The 24,220-nt window shown below is 44.9% G+C and overlaps 2 protein-coding genes across 4 annotated transcripts in view; one reads left to right on the forward strand and one right to left on the reverse strand.

Annotated features, from left to right (window-relative positions):
* The window catches only part of LOC124788013 (calcium uptake protein 3, mitochondrial-like), a 580,087-nt gene extending 556,785 nt beyond the window's left edge, over positions 1-23,302 (reverse strand). For 2 of the 3 annotated variants that reach the window (XM_047255059.1, XM_047255061.1), the window contains exon 1: positions 23,196-23,302. The gene's annotated coding sequence lies outside the window, so the exon portion shown is untranslated. The remainder of the gene's footprint in view (positions 1-23,195) is intronic. The other variant, XM_047255063.1, reaches the window with a different exon arrangement.
* The window catches only part of LOC124788507 (GTP-binding protein Rhes), a 677,045-nt gene that overhangs the window by 469,554 nt on the left and 183,271 nt on the right, over positions 1-24,220 (forward strand). The gene's annotated exons all lie outside the window — the stretch shown is intronic.

Below are 24,220 nucleotides of genomic sequence, written 5' to 3' on the forward strand. Positions count from 1 at the left end.
TGTCGCCATTCCATCGATTGTCGCTTGCTTTCGGGAGTGATATGGGATACCCATGTTTCATCTCCAGTGACAATTTGACTCAACATGTCATCCCCTTCTTCCTCGTAACGAATCAAAAATCCAATGAAGTGGCAAATCTCTTCCTTTTGTGGTCCTCTGTGAGGAGTCTGGGTACCCACCGAGAACACAGTTTCTTAAAGTTTGGGTTTTCAGACGCAATTTTGTACAAAACCGATCTTCAAACTTGTGGAAATTCCAAAGAAAGAGTGGAAATTGTGAATCTTCTGTCCTCACGAATCTTTGTTTCGACTGCAGCCACCAAATCATCAGTGATCACAGAGGGCCGGCCTGAGCGTTCTTCGTCATGGACGTTTTGACGGCCATTTTTAAACTCTCTAACCCATTGACGCACTTTACCTTCACTCATTGCATTCAAGCCATAAACTTCTGTTAACTGACGATGAATTTCTGCAGCTGATAGGCTTCTCCCGGTCAAAAAAAGTATCACTGACCGTATCTCACACGCGGCGGGCGATTCAATAATCGTAAACATTATAAAGTAGCACAGCGATGCGTACACGTCAGCTACAGAGCTGCAACTTGCATCAGTGTGAACGGGAAGGATGCCGGCAAGTGGCGCGGTGGCTTGTTGCGGCGCCCGCGCGAACTACGGGACTACACGCGCGAATGGCCCTTACTTAAAAAACAACCCTCGTATTACTGGAAAGTGCGGTGGTTAAGTCAAGGGGCGAGCCTGGAACAATTTTTCGACTTCCATCTAGCTAATGTTGAATTTATGCAGCGAAAACGAGAGCAGGAACGAAAATTAAATCATGCGGAATGGTGCAGCAGACTTCGCAGTTTAAGTGGACTTGACTGCACATTGCCCATAGGAAGACACCGCTAGGTATCTTCTTTCTCATTTGATGGGGGTGCATTTAAAAAGAAAGTCGCGTTGTAGAAGGGACACATTCTGACAAAGACAATCCTGGTCCCTAAGCTCACTGGCATTAAAGAAAGCGCAAGGTTTGAAAAATTCATTGTGTCCTTGCAAGAATTACAACGATAATGTTATGAAGGTTTTGAGGACACTGTCAGTGTTTTTTAACTGTTTTCGAGACTATTTGAAGTTTCATTTGAAAACTTCCCTGTGCATGTGCAAATGTAACTGAGTGACCTGCAAAATAACTCTTGTTTAAATTGAAAATCTTTTTGCGTTAAAACTGTCCAGGACGTCTTCATTGCTTTTCTCACGTAGATTTTCCAAGTGTCCATAACGAGCTTGCAAAAGTGCTACAATAATTCGATCGACAGATTTGTGTGAAAGACCTTTTTATCGATTATGATACTAAATAATATACGATTAAGTGGCAACTTGAGTGCGAAGCTCTGTAAAATTATCTGCGACTGTCCGAATGCGGACAGTTTGTACCAGATAAAAATTATGTCTTCAGCTAGCTAAATATAATTAATTAATACGGTAAACCTGTTTTGTTCGTCACCTACGCTGTTGAGAAATGTGTAATATAAAACCAAGCCATATGCCCTGGGGCTGTATCGTCAGTGAAATGTGGTGCGTTCTCTGTTTTCCCCTCTTCCCCCTCCTCGCGTTCAGACATCGCGGCGTGGCGGCAGGGGAAATGTGGAGCGAGGCTGAGCGCTTTGACACTCGAGCCTGTGCATGGCCCACGAGCCGAAATCTTGGTCACCCCTATGTTAGGGCTCGCAGTTCTTGCAGTGAAATTGTCGCCTACTTTTCTTGTACTGCTCTTTTCACCTCACATATGGCTCCAAACTGCCAGCCATATCTATAAACACGCGTTATAGGTATTCATCAAAAGTTTTCCATGGGGTTGAAATCCAAGCTACATGCAGGTCAGGCCAATACACCGACATCTTTATCTTCTAACCACTCTCTTGTTGTGCAGAAGCCTCGACGTGTGTATTATCTTACTGAAACATTAAACTTTCGTCTCCTACGTCCTCCTACATTGTGCTCCATTCTGTCCCTGACAACTCGGTGTACTTATCAGGGTTCATTCTAGTGTCCACCCAAGCAACGCATCATTTATCTTTAGTGCAGAATGCTGCCCAAATCATATTCCCACCACCAAAGTTCTACTCATTCTTACATGTTGCCCTGTTCTCAGATCTCACCAACCATATTGAAATCCATGTGGACCATCTACATTAAAGTACTTCTCATCGCTGAAGATCGATTTATCCCATTATCGAGTCCATGACGTACAGGGCTATTACAAATGATTGAAGCGATTTCATAAATTCACTGTAGCTCCATTCATCGACATATGGTCACGACACACTACAGATACGTAGAAAAACTCATAAAGTTTTGTTCGGCTGAAGCCGCACTTCAGGTTTCTGCCGTCAGAGCGCTCGAGAGCGCAGTGAGACAAAATGGCGACAGGAGCCGAGAAAGCGTATGTCGTGCTTGAAATGCACTGACATCCGTCAGTCATAACAGTGCAACGACACTTCAAGACGAAGTTCAACAAAGATCCACCAACTGCTAACTCCATTCGGCGATGGTATGCGCAGTTTAAAGCTTCTGGATGCCTCTGTAAGGGGAAATCAACGGGTCGGCCTGCAGTGAGCGAAGAAACGGTTCAACGCGTGCGGGCAAGATTCACGCGTAGCCCGCGGGAAATTGGCTCATGCCACAACTGGAGACCGACAGCGCCGACTTCATCTTTCAACAGGATGGTGCTCCACCGCACTTCCATCATGATGTTCGGCATTTCTTAAACAGGAGATTGGAAAACCGATGGATCGGTCGTGGTGGAGATCATGATCAGCAATTCATGTCATGGCCTCCACGCCCCCCCGACTTAACCCCATGCGATTTCTTTCTGTGGGGTTATGTGAAAGATTCAGTGTTTAAACCTCCTCTACCAAGAAACGTGCCAGAACTGCGAGCTCGCATCAACGATGCTTTCGAACTCATTGATGGGGACATGCTGCGCCGAGTGTGGGAGGAACTTATCGGCTTGATGTCTGCCGAATCACTAAAGGGGCACATATCGAACATTTGTGAATGCCTAAAAAAACTTTTTGAGTTTTTGTATGTGTGTGCAAAGCATTTCGAAAATATCTCAAATAATAAAGTTATTGTAGAGCTGTGAAATCGCTTCAATCATTTGTAATAACCCTGTATGTCTTTCAGCAATTTCCAGTCCAGCCTGTCACAAGTCGTACACGTCTGGCAGTTACTTGCAACAGTAAATCAGCAACAAGTTGAGAAGAATAACAGGTTTTGGTTTCTATGCCAAAGATAATTTTACACTTGCCCGTACTTTCCGTTCTACCCATATCGTGCGCCGAAGCCAACGGAATTACAAATTAATGTTCTTGACTGGTTCAAATTCTTCGCGTTATGACCATTAGAGTGGCACATTTCCTTCTACGCACCGATTTTTGCTTTACATGATATCTGTGTTCCGCGTGGCTATGTCACAATGGCTGTCGCTAATGGTGTCTGTATCCTAACTGGCAGGAAAGGCACGTATGCACACACTAACACGGCACAGTGCCGACTGCCTTTATATGGAGTTCCATCCTCTATCACCTGAACTGTTGATGTATTGTCATACAGGGTGTCCCATTTATCTTGACCATCCTAAATAACTGTTTGTCCAGATGCAAATTACAAAATGTTTCAAGCAAATGTTCTTTATCGTCAGGGGGACATCAGTCAGCATGATTGCCTTCGTTTTGGCTTTTTTTTTTTTTTTTTTTTACAAAGATACGAATAGCGATATGACTTCTTTAAATGGCACTCTGTATTTTTCATTCGGTAATTCATTTCCTCTCCTAAAGACCTATTCAAAAATGTATCACAGTGTACCATTCGCTGAAACACAACCTTATTAATTACGTAACACAACATTGACGCTGACTCTCCCAGCACTTAGTGCAGGTACTCGGGGTAGTGGAACACATCCACGTGCTGACGTTGACAGAGGACAGATGTAAACATAAGTAGAATGCACACCCGTCAATCCGTCAACCAACGTCAGTTGAAAAGTTGTGTGCGCAGAATGTACACCAACGAAGAGAAGGTAGAAATGCTACTAATCTGTGGGGAATGTACAGCAGAACAGTAATTGCAGTACTGTTTTCTTATGTAAGGGTACATTTAGTACAGTAGTTTAGTCCTTTTGAATACTGTTGTGTAGAGTAGGCATACAGTAGGGACTGTCCTCCCTACGAACTACATCGACATCATGTTTCTTTTATTGTTGTTGTTGTTGAAGGTAGGCGAAATGCTACGCAGGCAGCGGGACTGTACAGAGAGCGATATCCTGACAAGAACCCACCTTCCCGACGGATGTTTTCTCGTCTTATTGCAACGCTTCAAGAAACGGGAAGTTTCAACCCACGACAACGCAATCATCGTAGCCCTCGCACAGACGAAGCTGCCGAAGTTAACTGTTCTCGCTTCCGCTGCTATGAATCCATATGTGAGCACAGGACAGTTTAAATACGAGATTGGCATTCCTGAAACCAGTATACATCGTATTCTTACATGTCACCGGTTCCATCCTTACCACGTACACCTACATCAAGAATTGCATGGGAATGATTTCCAGAATCGTGTACAGTTCTGTCAGTGAGCACAGCAGCAAATCCTCGCCAACTCGAACTTCTTCTCCAATGTTCTATTTACCGATGAATGTTCCTTCTCAAACAAACGACAGGTAAATGCAAGGACATTCATTATTGGTCCAGCGTCAAACCACGATGGCTTAGACAGGTGGAACGTCAGCGTCAATGGACAGTTAATGTCTGGTGTGGGATGCTGGGCCATTATTTAATCAATGGTAGTCCAAACGGCACAGCGTATGCCAATTTCCTCGGACGAATTTTTTCTCCGCTTCTGGATGAAGTGCCGCTAAGCACCAGAATGCTTATGTGGTATCAACACCATGGATGTCCAACACATAATGCCTTGCGTGCACGTCGTGTTCTGAACCGAAGACATCCTGCCAGATGGATTGGTCGAGGAGAAATACTTACATGGCCTGCTAGGTCTTCTGATTTAAATCCTCTGGGCTTATTTCTTTGGGGATGCATTAAAGACGTTGCCCATCCCGATATTCCAACAACTCCAGAGGACATGCAGGAACGTATTGTGCTTGCTTGTAATTCTCTTCAGCAGGCAACACTGGAAGCAATAAATAATTCTTTCATTCAACGAGTGCACCAGTGGTATCGATGTCCAAGGTCACCGCTTTGAGTACCTTTGAATGTTCTACTCCTGGGCAATGGAACAGGAGAGTCAAAGTCAATTTTGTGTTATGTTTTTACTTGGTTTTAATTTGTTTTCTGACAACTCCAGCAAGTGGACAAGTTTGTGATCCCGCACTCAAAGTCAATGTTGTGTTATGTAATTAATAACGTTGTGTTTCAGTGAATGGTACACTGTGATGCATTTTTGAATAGTTCTTTAGGAAAGGAAATGAATTACCGAATAAAAAATACAGGGTGCCATTTAAAAAAGTCATATCGTTGTTTATATCTTTGTTAAAAACAAAGCTACACTGAAGGCAATCATGCTGATTGATGTCCCCTTGACGGCTAAAGAACAAATGGTTCAAATGGCTCTGAGCACTATGGGACTTAACTTCTAAGGTCGTCAGTCCCCTAGAACTTAGAACTACTTAAACCTAACCAACCTAAGGACATCACACACATCCATGCCCGAGGCAGCATTCGAACCTGCGACAGTAGCGGTCACGCGGTTCCAGACTGTAGCGCCTAGAACCGCTCGGCCAGTCCGGCCGGCGGCTAAAGAACATTTCTTTGAAACATTTTGTAATTTGCATCTGGACAAACAGCTGTTTAGTGTGGTCAAGATTAATGAGACACCCTGTATATTGTACTGCTGGCATCAAACGCGCTATCATTTGACTTCATCTGTCAGTACACTGAATCTCATACTATTGCATATACACTGTGCGCAACTGTTCCAAACAGCAATGTTAATTTTCCTTCAAATATCCATGCCTTCATATTGATTACCACTACTGTACAATATTGAGCCTAAAACTGCTCATTAAAATGACTTCAACACAAAGGAGGCTCGGTGTGCTCAGTTAAGACTGGCTTTCATTCACCATCCCCTAGGTATTATGAGTCATGACAAAACACAAGTTTTTGCAACACATTGGTGATGGTACAAAAATTCCCTTTATACATTTTTTCCCTCTTGCTCAAAATTACTTGACTGAAAATAGGAATTATTTTACGCTGGCATTACTGAAATAAAAAAGTTCACACATACAAAACAATTTCATGTATCACGCCGAAGTGTCAAAGAGGGACACACAGGTAGAGAAGAAATCTTGGTGCGACAATGGACAATACATAATAGTTTCTTTGGATCAAGTTTCATTTCTTTGATGAACGACAATATTAGCTCAGTCACCTCTCCAATATACACTTTACACCTTTTATTTAACATGTACTGCAATTATAAAAACGGCTTAAAATACCAGATTGGCCTAAAATAGTAAAAGGAGCGCCTCACAGTTTAGCCAGATACCTCACGCTGTGTGAGGGTGGTGACTTAAATGTACACTATGTGATCAAAAGTATCCGGACACCTGGCTGAAAATGACTTAAAAGTCCGTGACACCCTCCATCGGTAATGCTGGAATTCAATATCGTTTGGCCCACCCTTAACCTTGATGACAACTTCCACTCTCGCAGGCATACGTTAAATCACGTGCTGGAAGCTTTCTTCGTGAAGGGCAGCCCATTCATCACGGAGAGCTGCGCTGAGGAGAGGTATCGATGTCGGTCGGTGAGGCCTGGCACGAAGTCGGCGTTCCAAAACATCCCAAAGGTGTTCTACAGGATTCAGGTCAGGACTCTGTGCAGGCCGTCCATTACAGGGAGTGTACTGTCATGTAACCACTCCGCCACGGGCCGTGCATTATGAACAGGTGCTCGATCCCCGAATTGCTCTTCAACAGTGGGAAGCAAGAAGGAGCTTAAAACATCAGTGTAGGCCTGTGCTGTGATAGTGCCACGCAAAACAACAAGGGGTGCAAGCCCCTCCATGAAAAACACGACCGCCTCCGTATTTTACTGTTAGCACTACACACACTGGCAATGACGTTCACTGGGCATTCGCCATACCCACACCCTGCCATCGGATTGCCACATTCTGTACTGTGATTCGTCACTCCACATAAAGTCTTTCCCACTGTTCACTCGTCCAATGTTTACGCTCCTTACACCAAGCGAGGCGTCGTTTGGCATGTACCGTCGTGATGTATGGCTTATGAGCAGCAGCTCGACCATGAAATCCAAGTTTTCTCACCTCATGCCTAATTGTCATAGTACTTGCAGTGGATCCTGATACGGTTTGTAATTCCTGTGTGATGGTCTGGCTAGATGTCTGCCTATTATACATTACGATCCTCTTCAACTGTCGGCGGTGTCTGTCAGTCAACAGACGAGGTCGGCCTGTACGCTTTTGTGTTGCACAGGTCCCTTCACGTTTCCACTTCACTATCACATCGGAAACAGCGGACCTAGGGATGCTTAGGAGTGTGGAAATCTTGCGTACAGACATATGACACAAGTGACACCCAGTCACCTGACCACATTCCAAGTCCATGAGTTCTGCAGAGCGCCCTATTCTGCCCTCTCATGATGTCTAATGACTACTGAGGTCGCTGATATGGAGTACTTCGCAGTAGGTGGCAGCACAATGCACGTGATATGAAAAACGTATGTTTTTGGGAGTGTCCGGATACTTTTGATGTCATAGTGAATCTGTTGAGTGTAGGTGAGTGTAATGAATGTGTGTAGTACAGTATCATGTTGTATTCGATTATCATGAGAGAAGGGATAGGGTGGAAAATAACCTACACCTCTCGAACAGCACCAAGAGGACTAGCGAGCTTCAGGACCCTGTTCTTGGGCGATAACCGTCAACAATGTCACATACCTTCACTGCATGAGACAGTCCAAAAGGGCTTCGGAATTTAATACAGGGACACTGGTCCAAAGTCCTGTGATCAGGAACTTCATTCCTACACCTCTGCTCCCCCTGCCGGTCCAGTACTGATGGTGAAATTTTTTATTACCACCACCAGGACTCCACCCAGCTACCTCCGGATCTCCCGTTTTTTTATTGTTGTCACATCTATTTCCTGGAACTGATGTTTAAATCGAAGTGATTTCGACAGCGTTGCTTGAATGTATGGAGTAGTAACAGGTACTGATATCTAAATTAATTGTGTTACGCATCCTTAGCCACTAAAGCAGTCGGCACACGGACCGTGCATCTGAATGTTGAGCGTTGAGCGTGCCGAGTTTCTGACGTCATAGCGTGGAATAGCACGTTCGGGAGTCTTTCCGAACGTGCAGAGCAATATCTGGCATGTCAGATATTCTGAGCGCGCGTCTGAGCGTTGACCAATGAGATGGCACAACGCCACCTACGTCACAAGCGCGCCGTCTCCCTCCAGTACAGAGTTGTGAGGCGCCATGTTGGCGTTCATTTCAAGCCTATATGTATATATGCCGTTTCTGAGCACCAGCAAATTGAGAATCATTGGAAAACCCGTTGTCAGTTGTGTGATTCGTTCCAATAAAATAATGAGAAACATCGTATTCGTGACAAAAGAATTATTGTAACTTGCGTATTATGAGAGTAAGCTATTTGAAGGCAGCGACACACTGAAGATCCACCCAAAACGCATTGTTCTTGGTACAATCTGTTATAATTAAATTTCAAAATGGTTCAAATGACTCTGAGCACTATGGGACTCAACATCTTAGGTCATAAGTCCCCTAGAACTTAGAACTACTTAAACCTAACTAACCTAAGGACATCACACACACCCATGCCCGAGGCAGGATTCGAACCTGCGACCGTAGCAGTCCCGCGGTTCCGGACTACAGCGCCAGAACCGCTAGACCACCGCGGCCGGCAATTAAATTTCAATTAGTAACATAATTATCTACGATTAACGTTTTCAGCAATGGGTAACACACTATGAGTAAGTCCAGATAACGCGTTGTTTGGTTAGCATGAGGAGCAAGCCGGCACAGTAGCTCAACGTGTATAGCCGGCACGGTAGCTCAGCGTGTTCGGTCAGGGGGTTACGTGCCCTCTGTAATAAAAAAACTGAGTCAATCGATCAACAACGAACATAAATGGATGTCTTACGGCGTCCGCCCCGAGCAGACACAACGAACAAAAGCGAACAAAATGAGATCTAAAAAAAAAAAAAAAAAAAAAAAAAACGTGTCTGGTCAGAGGGCAGGTTGGTCTCTGTAATAAAAAACTGAGTGGAACGATCAACAAACGAATTTCACTGGATGTGTTGTGACGTCCGCAACGAACAAACACAAAGAGAAGCAGCGTCTCTGACTCCTCATGAGTTTTTGTTGAGGCGGTGGTTCGCGTCCTAACACTTCCAAATTTTTTCCCCCTAACATTCGCGTTTCCATTAGGTTCTGATACTTTATTACTAGTTTAATATAAGTATATGGTATAATACTTGATGTTATGTAAATATAAGTTCACTTTTTTTTCAGGGGTGACTTTGTTGGATTGGTTTAATCTACAGGACAGCTTGCGCTACTTGTATAAAGATATTTTGCTCCTTTTTCTTTTACGCTTCGTAATTCACATGTTGCAGAGATTCTGCTGCTGGGTAGGAACAGTGATCAAGTAAGATTGACCTTGGGGTTTTACTAAAATGTGAGAATGATGAAATAATGTTCATCTTATGCGGAGAAGTATTCTACATTTGTATCGCACTGTTTGTAATGGAACTTTTATAAGCCTGTTTCCTTATTGATTGGACACGGTACTTTCCTTTTTGTGGACGATGGAGGAAATGTGCGTTTTAATACAGCTAACGTGGGAATTTTACGCGCGCCCGATGAGTAAACAGTATGATTTACGAACTAGGAACATCCCTCAACTGCCGCTGGAGTGCGTTGCGATCGCGTATACCACGTCGGGGCCCACGTACCGTATGAACAAGTCGCATCGTTACTCAGCGTTCAGCAGAACGTTGAACTTGGCACGCTCAACGTTAACGTTCGACAGCACGGTCCGTGTGCCGACGGCTTAAGGGTATAGTTCTGCTCTCTTTGGAATTTTTGGGGACTAAAGTAACATACGCATTGACTCTGTTATGAACATTACCTATTTGATTAATCCTACTCGTGATCAATCCGATTGTTTGTTATTAGATATTATAGGAATTTTAATTGGTAGCACAGAAGTCAGGAATATATTTTTTTATGCCCAAGTTGTGACTACGGCTGCTCGTAGGTTTGCTTCTTTACAATTGCGTTTTCGGTTACATGGGCTGTGCAGATGTCATTGTTGGCAAATGACTTTTAGTACCGCTAATTTCGTTATATTATATTCCGCAATAATCTCCTCTGTCGAAAACACATGACATAAGAAACGCAGTGGTATGATAGGAGCTAGAAGCTGAACCGATTGCATATAAAATGCCGCAGTCCCAATACAAATACACACGAACAGAAGACTGACGACTTAACAGTTCCCCAAACCAACGTTAGGTCTAAACCGGACAGCAGAAGAGGTATAGCGAGACCTAAGAAGAGATGGGTTGAGGAATTGCAAAGACGGACTTAAAATCTGATCCATGAAGCGAAGTGAATCCACAACCGCAGCCTGATAATAGTCCAGATGTTACGAAAATCAGCACACATAATTACCTTGAATTTTTTGGAGGGTGTCCATCTTGAGCAAAACACATTTGCTATAGTAATGTACAGAAAGTTCTGGATGGGAATTAAGAATTATGTAGGAATAAAGGTGACGGTACCAGAAAGGCGGAAGTGCTGTGACATCGATAGATACACAAATGAAGGGTACAGAACTTGAATGGCTTTCGGAATGCTCTTCCGTTTTCAAGCTTGTAGGAAAAACATGCACACAAACACACACACACTCAATCACATGCACACACCTGTCTCCGTACTTTGTGCTCAGTCGACTGACAGCTTTTTCCTTTCCCGGGGTCATTGTACTGGGGTGAAGTGGGGGTGGGGGGTGAGGTGGGGTGAGGGATGCAGAGATCTGGGAGGCAGGGAGAGGATTAGGGGGAAGCTTCTAACGGCTCTTCGGGGCCTGGGGAGCCGTCTGTGGGCCAGTTAGGGGTGCTGGTAGAGGGGGCAAGTGATACACGACTGGGAACGCGATTTCATAGACCAGGGTGTGAGATAACAGCACACAACTAGCTGATGTGGGAACACAAATTGGGCTAGGGTACTGGGTCAGGGGATGATGCACACACACACACACACACACACACACACACACACACACACACACACACACTATAGGGTGGAGGATGGTGTGTGGGTGGGGGAAGGGAGTTACCTTACGTTTAGGCAAGAATAGTTATAGGAGCGAAGAATGTGCTGTAAGGATAGCTCCCATCTGTGCAGCTCTGAAAAGCTGTTGGTAGTGGGGAGGATTGAGATGACACGGGTTGCGAAGCGCCATTGAAATCTTACATGTTGTGCTCTGCTGAATGTAGTGACACTAGGTGATCCACCTTATTTTTGACCGAGCGAGGTGGTGCAGTGGTTAGCTCACAGGACTCTCATTCGGGAGGACGACGGTTCAATCCCGCGTCCGGCCATCCTGATTTAGGTTTTCCTTGATTTCCCTAAATCGCTCCAGGCAAATGCTGGGATGGTTTCTTTGAAAGGACACGGCCAACTTCCTTCCCCGTCCTTCCCTAATCCGATGAGACGGATGACCTCGCTGTTTGGTCTCTTCCCCCAAACAATCCAATCCAATCCAATCCTTATTTTTGGGAACAGCTTGGCGGTGGCCATTCATTTTAGTTGACAGCTGGTTGGTTGTCATACTAATGTAAAACGCTGTGCAGTGGTTGCAGCAGAGCTGGTATATAACATGGCTGCTTTCACAGTTGACCCAGTGTCTGATGGGGTAGGATAAACCTGTGACAGGAACTGGTGTTTCTGTGCATGTTCTCCGTACAAGTTTGAAAAAGGAAGAGCATTTCGAAAGCTACCAAAGTTCTGTACCTTTTGTTTGTGTACCTATCGCGATGCAGCGCTTCTGCCTTTCGGTGAGTCGTCTCCTCTACTCCTACACAGTTGCAATAAAATACACAAAACCCATGAAAAGCACAGCTTGTAGTAACAAGGTATATATACAATACTTTGATTGTTTTTCAGATTTGAGAATACTGCCTTAAAAACTCAAATTTATATGTGTACAAATGGAAGAGAGCTTTTCTCTCGTGCGACATAAAGAAAATAAAAGCCCATTGCCGATGCTGGAACTTCAGCAGAACATGTCTGGGAAATAAAAGAGGAGGTAAAATTGTGTTTTGCTCAAGGGGGGCCCCCCTCTAAAAGCAAATCTAGTTGTTAAGCAAACACAGACAGAAGACCTTCAACCTCAAGATGAATATTACTAAAGTATACCTGTTTATGATTTAAAATGTCACATGAATACTATTTGTCACTTGAATTCAATAGTTGGCCAAAATGCGAACACAGTTGTCCTGGAGCCGGTTCTCTACGAAACTGTTTCACCACTCTGTTATCTTTCGTGCTATAATCTGGGTTTGACCTAACCATTTCCAATAGAGATACGACAAAACATGTAAACTACTCTTTAAAATGTAGGACACAGATGAGACCAAAAATAAGCTTTGAGATAAATAAATTATATTTTATTCTGTGAAGTAAGTACAGAGGACAAAAAAAAGACATTTTTCCAGGTGACTGCACTAAAGTGTATTGTATGGTACCAGACGAGGAGCTTTGTAGCCAAGCATTGAATAAAACACGGCCAATGTGGGCGTACGTGTTTCTATTCTCAGATAGCTATCGCTGTAGCTTGCCACGATTAATCGAATTGACTACAAACTCACGACAGCGAAAAGCGCTCCATTGAACCATATCTTCTGATCGTGTTACAGATACTCCGGTATTTATAAAACCAAAAAAAAAACATGTCAAATGTTTGTGTGTTGAATGACAAAATGTTCGATAGCTGAGTGTACTTCGGAAAAGCCCGAGTTTATATTGGCGAGGACGGCGTGACTCTGCGGAATGGGATTAGCGATCGTATCCCGTAATTAGCCTGCGGGTAACGAATTCTGATTACCGGCGGAAATCGGTTTTGATGAAAAAATTGTAGCGTCGTTAGCTGCTGCTTAATACGTTGCACGCGCGATGATAATTGAGTTGTATCTGTGAAAGCTGGCGTTATTTTGCAGCGGGCGGTGCAGTATAATTAGAAAGGAAGTCAGCGTGTTTGTTACCTGAAACGACTGGGAGCATTCGTTATTTTTGTGAGAGTGTATTTTTGAGAAACGCATTTATATCACAGGTGTTTAAAAATAGCAGATTGCCGTTAACTTGTGGGCGATGTTGACCTTCAGCAGTAACACCACATCGAGTGTATCCTATAAGGTTGTATGTGAGCACTTGTCCGTGTAAAGATAACAGCACTGATTGTATTTCTTCGGAATACTATTTGTACAAGCCCGTAAAAATTGTATATACTATGTTTCTTTATGCTCCAGGTATCTTTATTTGTAAATTACATTGCTGCTGGCCTGCTAGACACTTGCTATATAGTTACTATTAGCCGACCGCTGTGGCCGAGCGGTTCTAGGCGCTTCAGTCTGGAACCGCGCTGTCGCTACGGTCGCAGGTTCGAATCCTGCCTCGGGCATGGATGTGTGTGATGACCTCAGATGTTAAGTCCCATAGTGCTTAGAGCCATTTGAACCATTTTTTATTACTATTAGGAGTCACGTAACTTCAAACCAGTTGCTTTGGAGTACAGTCCGTGGGCAAGGCCAGTCTGCTCTTAAGAATATTATTCTGTGATTGCCTTCTGAGTGCATCTATGGAAAGTTGGACCTCGCGAGTACGTGCAGGGTGCGATTGTTAGATATGTCATGAACTAGTTGTCTGTTGTAACATCGGGTAGGGTCGTTAGGAAAACGGGAGTCCACTCACAGTGTCAAAGACGCTGTGATGGCCCAGAGTGGGCCAGTTAAGGAGAGTTTGCTGGAACACTGTAGCCTTTCGCCACATGACAACATAGCTATTATATTACCCTCGTCGCCGATAACCTCTGCATATGGAACAACGAATGTAGCCCATAGCATAAAACTGCCGCCATTGGCCTTCGTCCACAGCGCTTTACATATTTCGGGCAGCCGTTCGCCTGGATGACGACGTATCTGGACGCGATCAGCGACTTGCTGCAACAAGAAATCCAATTCATCGGACCAGGTGATTCGTTTCCATCGATCCTCAGTCCAGTCTCGGTGATACCGTGCCGAATGCAATCGTTGAAGATGTCGGAGAGTCTACACGACCCAATTATATTAATGTGACCACCGCCTATCCTCAATGACAACGTGTAATAACCACTCACAGATGGCAGTTGGCACCACTAGCAGCTGAGGGTACTTAAAACGCCTCCAGCAGACCAGAGAACAGTGCAGTCGTTCTCGTAATGGTGAAACGGAGCGATTTATCTGACATCCAAAAGTGCACGGTCATTGGCTTTCTGTCCAAGGGTGGAAGCATTTCAGAAATGCCTGCTAAGTTTGTAAACGGTTTGACTGCTCCCGTGGTTAAAGTACTAGGTGCATTCAAGTTCTAAGGCCTCCGATTTTTTTTCTCCGGACTGGAAAGAGATAGAAACATGCGCATTGTTTTAAAATGAGGCCGCGTTCATTGTCAATATGTCCGAGAGATGGCAGCACCGTACGGCAGATGGAATTTTACCGCCAGCGGCGAGAATGAGAACTGTTTTAAATACTTAAAATGGCGACGTTTTCCTTACTTGAACAGCGTGCAATCATTCGTTTTCTGAATTTGCGTGGTGTGAAACCAATTGAAATTCATCGACAGTTGAAGGAGACATGTGGTGATGGAGTTATGGATGTGTCGAATGTGCGTTCGTGGGTGCGACAGTTTAATGAAGGCAGAACGTCGTGTGACAACAAACCGAAACAACCTCGGGCTCGCACAAGCCGGTCTGACGACATGATCGAGAAAGTGGAGAGAATTGTTTTGGGGGGTCACCGAATGACTGTTGAACAGATCGCCTCCAGAGTTGGCATTTCTGTGGGTTCTGTGCACACAATCCTGCATGACGACCTGAAAATGCGAAAAGTGTCATCCAGGTGGGTGCCACGAATGCTGACGGACGACCACATGGCTGCCCGTGTGGCATGTTGCCAAGCAATGTTGACGTGCAACGACAGTATGAATGGGACTTTCTTTTCGTCGGTTGTGACAATGGATGAGACGTGGATGCCATTTTTCAATCTAGAAACAAAGCGCCAGTCAGCTCAATGGAAGCACACAGATTCACCGCCACCAAAAAAATTTCGGGTAACCGTCAGTGCTGAAAAAATGATGGTGTCCATGTTCTGGGACAGCAAGGGCGTAATCCTTACCCATTGCATTCCAAAGGGCACTACGGTAACAGGTGCATCCTACGAAAATGTTTTGAAGAACAAATTCCTTCCTGCACTGCAACAAAAACGTTCGGGACGGGCTGTGCGTGTGCTGTTTCACCAAGACAACGCACCAGCACATCGAGCTAACGTTACGCAACAGTTTCTTCGCGATAACAACTTTAAAGTGATTCCTCATGCTCCCTACTCACCTGACCTGGCTCCTAGTGACTTTCGGCTTTTTCCAACAATGAAAGACACTCTCCGTGGCCGCACCTTCACCAGCCGTGCTGCTACTGCCTCATCGATTTTCCAGTGGTCAAAACAGACTCCTAAAGAAGCCTTCGCCGCTGCCATGGAATCATGGCGTCAGCGTTGTGAAAAATGTGTACGTCTGCAGGGCGATTACGTCGAGAAGTAACGCCAGTTTCATCGATTTCGGGTGAGTAGTTAATTAGAAAAAAAATCGGAGGCCTTAGAACTTGAATGCACCTCGTATACCGTGAATGCCCAAATGGCGCTAATCCAAAACGGTGCCGAGGCAACTGTGGCGGGAAAAAAAAAATGTGGCGCACCATGGGCCATGAATGGTAGGGGTGAACAACGGCTGTGGAAGTGTTCAAATCTTTGAAATGGCTCTGAGCACTATGGGACTTAACATCTGAGGTCATCAGTCCCCTAGAACTTAGAACTACTTAAACCTAACTAACCTAAGAACTTCACACACATCCATGCCCGAGGCAGGATTCGAACCTGCGACCGTAGCAGTCGCGCGGTTCCGGACTGTAGTGCCTAGAACCGCTCGGCCACCGCGGCCGGCGTGGAAGTGTTTCCGGACGAAAAACTGACCACCCACACGAACCAATGGGCTACCAACAGTGTCTCCTCAACGACCGTTCAGCACCCTCTGCAGTGAGTGTCTTATTCATTCACCCATTCTAACTGCTGTTCATCAGCGATTAAGGCTGGAATGTGCACACCAGTGCTACAACTGAACGTCCACTGAGCGACAGGCTGTCTTTTCAGATGAATCACGTCTAGAGAGATGGCCGTTGGCGTTTTAATTGTGAGACCCGTGAAACCAAAGGGTCCAGGCCGCATGGAGGAGCGTTATGGCCTGGGGAAAGCGTTCGTGGCGTTTCCTGGGTAATTCTGGAAGATACAATGGATCAATATAAGTATGTTTCCATCCCTGGTGATCGTGTCCACTCCTACATTGTTTGATGTATATCAGCGACACCTGTCGGCAACTAAGGGTTTCGATTTAATTATCATTTCATTCTAGAGAAGCTGCTCGGTCATCAAAGGTATCTGTTCTTTCGGGAACAGATACCATCTTCATATAGTTAAAGGCTACCCGGCCATTGACCTTCTTCTGTGCGAATGTGCATGCTTTGCGTGAACTCTTACAGGACTCGTCAGCTTAGTCTGCTGCGAATAATGAGTGAATGGGCAAATATCTCTTAGGAACACTACGAATGTAGGTTGTGGACAGTTGGGAATGTGTATCTCATGGGGAGCGTGCAAGGGGTGAGTCCCTGAAGTCGCACTATCCTCTGTGCCCTCTGTGGCTCAGATGGATAGAGCGTCTGTCATGTAAGCAGGAGGTCCCAGGTTCCAGTCCCGGTCGAGGCACGCATTTTCAGCTGTCCCCATTGATGTACATCAACAACAACGTTCGGCAGCTAAGGGTTTCGATTTAATTATCATTTCATTCTAGAAAAGCTGCACAGTCATCAATGATATCTGTTCTTTCAGGAGCAGATACCATCTTCATATACTGTGAATGGTCAAATGGCGCTAATCTAAAGCCGGCGCCAGGGCAACTGTGGCGCACCATGGGCCATGAATGGTAGAGGTGAACAACGACTGTGGAAGTGTTTCCGGAAAAAAAACTGACCACCCACATGAACCAATGGGCTACCAACAGTGTTTCCTCAACAGTCGTTCAGCACCCAATGCAGTGAGTGTCTTATTCATTCACCCATTCTAACTGCTGTTCATCAGCGATGAAGGCTGGAATTTGCACACCAGTGCTACAACTGGACGTCCACTGAGCGACAGGCGGTCTTTTCAGATGAATCACGTCTTATACTCCATCGGAAATATGGCCAGTGGCGTTTACGTTGTGAGACCTCTGAAGGCAAAGGGTCCAGGTCGGAGGAAGGAGCGTTATGGCCTGGGGAATGTGTTCGTGGCGTTCCTTGGGTAATTCTGGAAGATACAATGGATCAATATGTTTCCATCCCTGGTGATCGTGTCCACTCCTACATTGTTTTTCCTCGGCACGATGGCTTCTACCAGCAGGACAATGCAACGCGTCACACAGCTCTCAGTATAAGTGCATGGTTCACAGAGCATCAGATGAGTTTACCATACGCCACTGGCCACCAAACTCCACGTATTTAAACCCAATCTAGAATCTTTGGGATCAGTTCGAGCGGACTGTTCGAACCCTGGATCCTCAACCGAGGAACCTAGCGCAGCTGGCTGTTGAACAGGAGTCTGCTTGGCTCCACATCTCTGTCGGAACCTTCCAGAGCCTTTCTGACTCTTCCTGCACGTCTCGCATCAGTCCGCACAGCAAGAGTTGCTTATTCAGGCTTTTGACAGGTGCTCACATTAATGTGAGTGGACAGTGTAGTTCCTCCAATGGTAGGTAGCATATCGGGCAGCAAGTTTACTCCAGCTAACTCGATCACCTGCCAGATTCTCAGCTTCCTCCCAGCTTATGTCCGTGGATTGCAATAGGGACGACTAATTAGAACACTTGAAGTATTAAAACCACCATCTTAACTTTTCTATATTTTTTTATTAATTCTAAATATTGTGACGTAGAAGAAGGTGTAATTACATGAATGACGAACACTAACTTCACTTAACGAAGGTTTATTCAGCACTTGCACATACAAGGTCCGGCCGCTGTGGTCGAGTGGTTCTAGGCGCTTCAGTCCGGAACCCCGCGACTGCTACGGTCGCAGGTTCGAATCCAGCTTCCGGCATGAATGTATGTGATGTCCTTAGGTTGGTTAGGTTTACGTAGTTCTAAGTTCTAGGGGACTGATGACCTCAACATAAGTCCCATAGCGCTCAGAGCCATTTGAACCACATACAAGAGGGCAGAGACAACTGTCTCCGGCCAGAACACATACGGTATATACACAGTTACAGAACTTTCCGGTACAATGATTCTAACATTTGTGGATACTTCTAGAATGTACTCGAACCGGATATAGAAATTAAAATTTTACAGTGCAGGTGAGTTTTGAGCTCACGACCCTCCATGCAATAGTCTGGTATCACAATCACTCCATCACGGTGACTGTGCTACTGAGCTTCTTCTGCGACAATATTGTGTATGTTCTGCTAAATCAATTTATTTAGTTAACCGGGTTTTGGCTTACATGGCCCTCATTAGATTTTAACTGACTGTTGGCATCACAGACGCTACACTGTTTGTAAACAGCCATGAAAAACACGTTACTCATATGACAAATACACATAGTAAATGTAATCTTCGACAGTGCGATGGTAATGCGATTAAAAAGGTAAAAAGTTGAACTACAAATAAGTATAAAGGGAATAAACCAGGAAAAAAACATTAACACTAAAGTCGAAAAACATAGCCTACATAACAATTTAAATTAAACTGATAGTCCCAATAAAAGAAAAGTAGTAACTGACAACAATACTAAAGAATAGGTTGAAGAGATGATACGGAAACCGAGTAAGAGATGGAATTAACAATTGTAGCAACAGAATATACGCAATATGGAGCACATAGACAATCGTAATAAAATAAAAATAAATACATGAAAACGGAGGAATAGAAAGAAACAGACAGTGCGGGACGTAATGGAAAACCGTGAGGATTGAAACAGTTTTAGAAATGGGGAAGCACTGAGCTATGTTTGGTTATTTAAAATTAGTTCAGGACTGTGGCCTAGATGTTTGTTGATTTCCAAGACTTCCTACACGATGAGTTTTTGGCCTTTGTTATTTTAATGAAGGGTAGGACTGTGTATGGTAGTTGTGCTCTCACTCACTGCACGTTCAGCAAATGGGTCATAATACTGCAACCTCTAGTTGCGCTCACGTTCAGCCAGCTTATGTCTCTATCTGATTAACCAATATAAAGCTTATTACAGCCAGGACAAGTAATTTCGTATACTCAACTTTTGATTAGTAATTGGGTCTTATCTTTCGCACTGAAAACACACTAAGCTGTGAATTTCTTCACGTAGTAGGAAATCCTATAGCTGCAGGATTTCAGTGTTTCTGTTATACTGAGTGATATCTGCGTCCACATCTACATCTACATACATACTCAGCCAGCCACCCTACGGTGCGTGGCAGAGGGTACCCTGTACCATTACCAGTCGTTTCCTTTTCTGCTCCACTCGCAAATAGAGCGAGTGAAAAAAGACTATCTACTTGCCTCCGTGCGAGCCCTAATCTCTCTGACATTATCTTCATTGTGCTTACGCGAAATTTACTGGCTGCAGTAGAATCGTTCTACAGTCAGCTTCAAATAACGGCTCTCTAAATTTTCTTAATAGTGGTCCTTGAAAAGAACGTAGCCTTCCCACCAGCGCTTCACATTTGAATTCCCGAAGCTGTAATACTTGGGTGTTGTTTGAACGTACCGGTAACAAATCTAACAGCCCGCCTCTGAGATGCTTCGATGTCTTCCTTTAATCTGAGCTGGCGCGGATCCCAAACATTCGAACAAGACACAACATTGGGAGGCACTAGGGTCCTAAATGCGGTCGTCTTTACAAATGAACCACACTTTCCTAAGTTTCTGCCAATAAGCCGAAGTCGATCATTCGCATTGACTGTGCGAAACAGCACACTACTAATACTTTATTCGATAATTATGGCTTTGTTTTCCCTACTCATCTGCATTTACTTATATTTTTCTACATTTAGAGCTACCTGCCATTCATTACACTAACTAGAAATTTTGTCTGAGTCTTCTTGTATCGTCCTACAGCCGCTCAACGACGATATCTTCCCGTACATCACAGCACCATAGGCAATCAGCAACAGACTGCTGCTTATCCTGTCCGCCAGATCGTTTATGGGTAATTTCCAAGAATGATTGCTATCTAAGTCGGAAGGGTCCAAACGATACATATCGAACGTGCGATAGTAAATCGATTATGGAAGTCTCGTGGCGGGCGTTATGGTCAATTATTTGTGATCGTCATTTTTATCAGTTTTCCGTTGTTCCTTTAGTTCGTGTACATTACGTTCCCGCCCTAATTATTTGTGATTTCATTGGGAAACCCACACGGTTTCCTCGATAGCGAGTGTAACGTCTGCTGTTCCTCACGTTTCTTCAGCAGATTGTCTGACATGGAAAACTCTTGATTCGATGCATACCCAGCATAGACAAATGTTTGACTTTTTGCCGCAAATATGGACTTCTGCCGGACGAGGAACGGAGGGACTGTGTTGACTGTGGTGCTGCGAAGTCTGTAAAACTTCGTAAGAGGAGTGTCGACACCGAGATAAGGTTGCAATTCCATTGCTGACTTTGCGGAAAGCGAACCAGCATCAGGAGAAATACGTGGTTCGAGTCCTCCAAATTATCCATTCAGACGAGGGTAATTCTTGTGTCATGCTGGAATCGAGATTACGCGTTGCAAACCACAGCATCAGTAATTGAGTTATCCGCAAATACCGTGTGTGACTATTTCGGGTTTTGCCGAGAAGTCTGTTACGTGGTAGTGACAAATGATGGGGTGCGAATTGGTGGAGCGAATAAAATTGTAGAAGTAGACGAATCTTACATTGCTAGACGAAAGAAGCAGAGAGAACGACATTCTAAAAGTGAAGTAGATCATATCTGGGTATTCGGTGCGATAGAAACAGAGTCCCGCAAGTGTTTCGTTGTGAGGGTATCGTCCCGATACGAGGTGACTTTAGTGGGTCTCATAAAACACTTCATACTGCCTGGAACAAAAGTCATCACAGACGGGTTTCAGTCGTACAAGACTCTAAAAGCTGAAGGGTACGACCACGAATTCGCGAACGAGTCTGTGAGTTCGTCTCCTCGGATGACGCCAGTGTCAACACCCAGAATATTGAGCTGCTATGGAAGTCTGAGAAGTCTACCATAAAAAGAGAAGGGCGTCCAGGACAGAGGGACAAACTGTACTTGTTCCAGTACCTACACTTCTACAACAAGCGTTTGCAGAGAAAAGTCGACCCATGCGACACACTGCCGATACGCCTATGCGATATTGACAGAGTTTACTCTACCTGCCAGGGTAGCCGAGAGCGCATCCCGGCAAGGTAACTCAGCGTGATCGGTCAGAGGGTTGGCTACCCTCTGTAGTAAAAAAACTGAGTTAATGTATTGACGACAAACTGAAACGGGTGACTTGCAACGTCCGCCCCGAGCACATACAAAGAACAAAATGAGATTTTTTTTTAAGCCGGCACGGTAGCTCAGCGTGTTCAGTCAGAGGGTTAGCTGCCCTCTGTAATTAAAAAAACTGAGTTAATCGATCAACAACGAACTTAAACGGATGTCTTACGATGTCCGCCCCGAGCAGATGCAACGAACAAAGGCGAACAAAATGAAATTTAAGAAAAAAAAAGAGCGCTAACGCGCTGCTTCCTGGACTCGGGTAGGCGCGCTAGCCCCGAATCGAATCCGCCCGGCGGATTAACGACGAGGGCCGGTGTGCCGGCCAGCGTGGATGTGGTTTTTAGGCGGTTTTCCACATCCTGCTAGGTGAATACCGGGCTGGTACCCATGTTCCGCCTCAGTTGCACGGTTCGCAGACATCTGAACACATTCGCACGCACTATTCCATGGATTGTACTCGATGCAGACAGTTGGGGTACACTAATTCCGTCCCTGGGGGTATGGGGTGGCGGCAGAAAGGGCATCCGGCCACCCCTTAAACATTAATGTGCAAATCCGATTAACGATGGCTGACCCTGTGTCACTGCGGGACAAGGCTCAAGCGATAGATAGAATTGGCAGTGTTTACTCTGGCTACGGGAAAAAAGGAGTTGCCCCTGTAGCTTATACATCACACGGACTGTCACAAGACGATAACACTGAAGATGAGCAGGGTAAGCCGTCTCCTTTGAATTTACAAGTGCTTCTTCAATGCTCTTCTTTTGTCGTTGCTGTAGTGATAACATCAAACATACTCATAACGCCCGCCACGAGACTTCCATAATCGATTTACTATCGCACGTTCGATATGTATCGTTTGGACCCCTCCGACTTCGAAAGGCAATCATTCTTGGAAATTACCCACTTATGTATATAGGAAATAATAGCGGTCCTGTCACTTCCCTGGGGTACTCCTGACTATACCCTCGTCACCGATGAACCTCTTTAAGGTATGGTACTGTACACCACTTCCTGCAGACACTGGAAAGGGCAGCAGCTTCGAAACTTTTTCGTGTTAATTTTTTTACGTTGGAATTACAAAAAAACGTAACCAAAAAACATAAAGCTCTGTAATTAAAGATGGTTTCGTCAACGTGAAGGTGGACTAAATTTTGATGGATCACATTTGCATAGCAATAGCGCGAAACAAAAGCGTAAAAAGTTGTAAAAAGAAGCGTTACATGGTGGCAGTACGAAACACGATAGCGGGCGCCGCATGTAGAGGTCGAAGACGTCGAGAAGGCAGCTGTACAAGCGCAGAAGAGTAGACCTACCTGTTGTTGCGGCCGGCTGCTCACGCCCACCGCACACCACACACGAACCACGCCACACCTCGCACGAGGCGACGCCCGAGGATGCGGCCGCTCCGTCCGAAATAAACGCCAGCGAGCGAGTTACGGCCGCTGGCAGCGCTTCTGAGCCGTTGCCGAGGAAACCAACAAGCGTGACGCAAGAATGCGAACGCAGCCGCCGGCACACGGCCATCGCCGTTTTTTTTGTTCTACGCGGCTAACACAATAGAAGCGGAAAACATAACAGTCATTTATAACTTTCATGAACATAATTTTACTGTCTGTGGAATGTTATTTAAGATGCGATGTTAGTTAAGCTGTGCTATGTCCAAATGTGTACGGTAACGAACAAGGGCGTACCCAGCGTGTGAGTTGGGATGAGGAGGCTGCGGGTGGAGGGCAACTCACATTAGTTACGTAGGAGGAAAAGGGCAAGAGGAAATTAAGCAGTAACTCCTAACGGAATAATCTTAAGGCTATCGAAAAACTGACCTTAATAATCAGCAAACGAACTAATGCCGACACTGGACAGAAAGTTGTGCATCCCCAGGACACATCACGCCAATTCTGTCTAAAACGGCCTCTAGTCTTAATAAAGGCCTCAATTCAGTGGAGAAGAGAGTCCACACGTTTCTTCTTGTTTGCCATATCTAACTGGAAACATTCATGGTTACATCCCGTAGAGTAACATGATCATACCTTTGAAACAAGAAAACGGGAAATTTTAATTTTTTTTCGTTGAAACAAGGGAAAAAAGAGAACGCGTAAAATAGTTTCGCCATATATACAAAGGTTTCTAAAATAAAAATAAATAAATAAACAAATAATGTGTAGCTTACAGCCGGCCGCTGTGGCCGAGCGGTTCTAGGCGCTTCAGTCCAGAAACCGCTCTGCTGCTACGGTCGCAGGTTCGAATCCTGCCTCGGGCATGGATGTGTTTGATGTCCTCAGGTTAGGTTTACTTAGCTCTAAGTCTAGGAGACTGATGACCTCAGATGTTAAGTCCC

The sequence above is a fragment of the Schistocerca piceifrons genome, chromosome 3 (genome assembly GCF_021461385.2).
Source record: "Schistocerca piceifrons isolate TAMUIC-IGC-003096 chromosome 3, iqSchPice1.1, whole genome shotgun sequence".
Taxonomy (NCBI): domain Eukaryota; kingdom Metazoa; phylum Arthropoda; class Insecta; order Orthoptera; family Acrididae; genus Schistocerca; species Schistocerca piceifrons.